General features: G+C 30.2%; 1 long non-coding RNA gene across 1 annotated transcript in view; it reads left to right on the top strand.

Moving 5' to 3' along the window:
• The window catches only part of LOC137640716 (uncharacterized), a 604,412-nt gene that overhangs the window by 550,276 nt on the left and 49,136 nt on the right, over positions 1 to 5,000 (top strand). The window lies entirely within an intron of this gene.

Below are 5,000 nucleotides of genomic sequence, written 5' to 3'. Positions count from 1 at the left end.
AAAGCTTTACAATACATATGTTATTCATTTCATACTGTAGATGTAGTTTGCTAAGTATTTAACGTTCACTGAAATGCTGGCATTAAAAGTATCTGCATTTAAATTTGTTTTACCATTTCTGAAATATTACTCATTCAGCTCTTTTAGGAGAAGGGCACTCAGAAATCAAACCATTGTTCTTCAGTCTTGGGTAGTGCCATAGCCTCCGTACCATGGTCTCTCACCGTCTTGGCTTAGAGTTCTCTTGCTTGAGGGTACAGTGAGGCACACTATTCTATCTGTTTTCTTATTTACTTTCCTTATTGAGCTATTTTCTCTATTGAGACCCTTGGGCTTATAGCTTCCTGCTTTTTTCAACTATGGTTGTAGCTTAGCTAGTAATAATAATAACGAGAATAGAAATAAGTTTGCTAAAACTGGCTGTTTTCCTAAAAATTATATCTAGATTATATTATTCGTTACTTGTGAGTTACATGAAGTGAAACTGATGATATTTTTCTCCGATAGGAAGTAGAATGTGTCGTTATCAACCTTTTGCAAAAACAGGTTAAAGGGGAAGTTAATTATTACCTCCGCCAACGAAGTTGGAAGGATGTTATGTTTTACCCCCTGTTTGTGTGTGTGTGCATGTGTTTGTTTGTGAACAGCTTCCTGGCGACAATTTTGATCCTATAGTGAAACTTGCAGAGGTTAGCTGTTATGTAAAAGGTTGGAAATTATAAAATTTTGCAAGGTCAAGGTCAAAGGTCAAAGTCACGGTCAAGCAAAATGTCCAATTCATGTAATTAGCCATAAGTTTGGACAGCGTTGTCACACAGACTTCAAACTTGGTTCTTGTTTCAGTGTATGAAAATCCACGCCAATTAATATATGCTAAGGTCAAGGTCAAGGTCGAGCAAAAGATTGAGAAATAAGCTGCCGCGGTGGAGGTCTGCGCTCTACTGAGTGCCCTTCTAGTTGAGTCTTTTTGCATGATGACTCATTTTTACAGCTAATAACATAACAGAAAAGGTGATTTCCCTCCATTAAAACTACTGAATTAAGGGTCACGAAATACTATTTAATTATTCAACTATTTAATCAATCTAAAAAGCTTATATAAATTCTCATTCAGTTTTGCACTTTAACTACATTCATATTTGATCGAGTTTATTGTAATTTATTTAAAAGAAATTTTTTTTTCTATAATTTGTTTTAACTCAAGATAATAAACTATCAAATTAAGGAAGCAGATAAAACTAGTGAAATAGGTTAGTAATTTTATCTCTGATAACTTACCATTCTGGTTAATTACAGCTGACGAATCAAATTTAGGGAAAGCCAAAGCAAAATCACACCTTTATATCAAAATCTTTATTATTGGAATTGTGTACAAAGATCAGGACTAAAATTATATTATACAGTGAAGAAACAAATACAACATTAGTTATTTCGACTACAAAACACTCAACATTCATAGACTTATATCAATCAACAACATTAACAACAACATAAATTTATCAAGATTTAGAAACGGATTGAGACAGAAAAAGTAACACATAACTTAAAAATTAACGTAGAAAAAAAACAAAAAAACAATTGAAAATGAGTCGTTACAGTTTACCCATATACAAAAGGATGAAATGATCAGTAAACTACTTTCAATTATCAATATCTGAAAGTCGTTCAATGGTAATGATTTATTTGAAAATGGTCAGTTTAACAAACGTCGTTGTATGCCACCTAATAAGAGTTCTGTTATTATATATATATATATATATATATATATATATATATATATATATATATATATAAATATATATAATATATATATATATATATATATATATATATTATATATATATATATATATATATATATATACCGAGGTAGAATTTATACCTAGTCAGAGGCCTAGAAGTTAGTTTACAACATTATCAATTATATTTTTTTTTTAGATATTCAGTACTGATAATGAAAGAAATAATGCCTCCTGGCTAGTACAGTGGGAACATGTTTGCCTAGCAATCACATGGCAGCAGATCGATCCTCGCCCGGGACTGTGGCTGGGCAAAAAGGGGGGGGGGGTATTGTAGTTCCTGGCTGACGTTCTGGTGAGCATCTATTTCGATGAAACAAGAACTGAATCCAGATATCTTCAACCTTTAATGTTATCAATATTAGATTGAAAAATCATTGTGAATATGCTTATGAATGAATATATTCTCCAAGAATGAAATGACAGAAAATCCCGATCTAACCAAGGAGAACCTATACATGATAACAAAATATAAATATAATAAATTAATATAAAATTTACAGAGTATATAAACTGATATATAAATTATGACATAAAATGATAAAGAAAAGAAAATTCTAAACCTCAGATTTGTTTAGAAAATATCTTAAGGCTTTTTTATATTTTGTTCTTTTATCTAAGTAGGCTCAAAAATACTTGGAATGCTAATATTTACATCTATTATTTGTTTGTACAGTTAGTTGCTGTCCGCTGGGACAGATCCTCACATCTACTTCGTAGTGACACAAAAAAAAAACACAAATCTTCCTGGACATTTTTTTTTTTCATTTCGGACACAAGACAAATGTTTGTGTATTTGCTTTATTTTTTCTTTAAAGTTTTCTTTAAACGTATTTTTAGGATGATGCAAATACTTGATATTTATGTATGTATATATATGTGTATATATCTATGTATGTATATATATATATGTATATATATATATATATGTATATATATATATGTATATATGTATATATATATATATACATATATATATATATATATATATATATATATGTATGTGTTTATAATGTGTGTGAATGAATGTGTATTTATCCCTGTTTGCTTCAAATTGTCCCAAGCAAAAGTCTCTCTCTCTCTCTCTCTCTCTCTCTCTCTCTCTCTCTCTCTCTCTCTCTCTCTCTCTCTGTCAGTGGTCAAAATCTCAAAGACTAGCGTTCGATAAACTGTCATAAACAAAGGTCTCTCTCTCTCTCTCTCTCTCTCTCTCTCTTCTCTCTCTCTCTCTCTCTCTCTCTCTCTCAGTGGTCAAAATCTCAAAGACTAGCGTTCGATAAACTGTCATAAACAAAGGTCTCTCTCTCTCTCTCTCTCTCTCTCTCTCTCTCTCTCTCTCATCTCTCTCTCTCTCTCTCAGTGGTCAAAATCTCAAATACTAGTGTTCGATTCTAGATATGAATAATGTCTGTGTTAACCTAATCAGTGAACTAAGTATCTGGCCATTAGTTGATTGATGTTGGTCGATCGTAGAAGAATAAGAAAAGATGAGGTTTAAGTATCCCGTAAGAAATTTATATAATCAAACCTGCAAATAGTCGTGAATTTAAAATTATCTTTTCCTCAGAAAAAACTTTAAAATTAAAAATTATTTTATTTTTTCCAAGAAATTAATTTTCAAAATATGTCGCCATGAAAATACCAGTATGAATTTAAAATGAGATTTTAGAGTTGAAATATCACGTCTGGTTTCGCTTAATAATGCATACAGAGAAAGAGAAAGGTTGCTGGCTTATTTTGAATTAATTGTATATCTGGAAGTAATTCTTCCATTTACTTTTCTCTCTTTCTCATATATATATATATATATATATATATATATATATATATATATATATATATATATATATATATATAATATATATAATATATATATATATATATATATATATATTTATTTATTTATATATATGTATATATAAATACACACATGTATGAAACTCAACACAATGTTCTCAAATAGTAATAAATTTCAATATGTATATATATATATATATATATATATATATATATATATATATATATATATACACATATTTATATGTGTGTATATATATATGTATATATATATATATATATATATATGTATGTATATGTATGTCTGTGTCTGTGTACGTATTTGTATGGTGGGTTTGTATACGTGTATGTGTTCATAAATTCTTGTATATTCGATTCAACAGTATCCGTCTGGTTGTATGTCTGCGCACACATGCAATCCAGAATTAACCATCTTTGTAGGTTCATTTTGAAACCAGAAATATTTACTTCCGAGCTTTATAAAATAACATAACATTTAATCATTATAGATATCATCACTTTCAAATAGTTCCCCGTGAGATCACTAAACAAACTTTTCCTTTTCATTGAACCCATAATGGGCTATCAAGTATACAAATAGATTGGGTCGCACAATTGTATTTCTCACAGTCGTTTTATCAAGTGTACAAATAGATTGGGTCGTACAATGCGCTTTCCCAAGTAGTTTTATCATGTGTACAAATATATTGGGTCGTACAGTAGGATTTCTCACAGTCGTTTTATCAAGTGTACAAAAAAGATTGGGTCGTACAATAACATTTCTCCCATGCAGTCGTTTTACCAAGCTTACAAATAGATTGGGTCGTATGGTATAAAAACCTACACTTCAATTTAAACTTAGCGTAATGAAGGTTTTAACATTCAATGTCCACTTAAACTTAACAAATATTCAATTTTCTTCAACAATTTCGGGTAATAAATACCAGATTGTAAAAGACACTTTATCTTTAATCGGTCAATCAACGACTTGTGTAACTAATTTTCAAATCTGTCAAAACACAATTCTATCAAGATTTATTGATTGATTGATAGTTTTCTGGCCTCTTACACTTCTATCAAAATGTACATTGAAATGCCAAAACGTTGAGGAAATAATTCACATTTTCCCTTAAATTTATTATTTCCTCATTCGCACCCAACACTTTTTTCCTTAACATTTCCTTCGATAGAAATAGTAACACAACATAATGATAAAAATACATCCCATTAAGATTTGGCATCAAAATCTCTCTTGGAGAAGACCTTACACGTCACAGGTACAATAAATTCTGCGTCTTTCATCACAATAACCTGTCCAATTCTCCCCCCTCAGCAGCCCGTCTAATCTATAGACAAATGACAGGAAAATACGGGGGAGTTGAACGACACATTAGAAAAAAATACT

The sequence above is a fragment of the Palaemon carinicauda genome, chromosome 5 (genome assembly GCF_036898095.1).
Source record: "Palaemon carinicauda isolate YSFRI2023 chromosome 5, ASM3689809v2, whole genome shotgun sequence".
NCBI lineage: Eukaryota > Metazoa > Arthropoda > Malacostraca > Decapoda > Palaemonidae > Palaemon > Palaemon carinicauda.
Note: the sequence above shows the minus strand (reverse complement) of the source record. Positions and strands in the feature narration are given on the sequence as shown.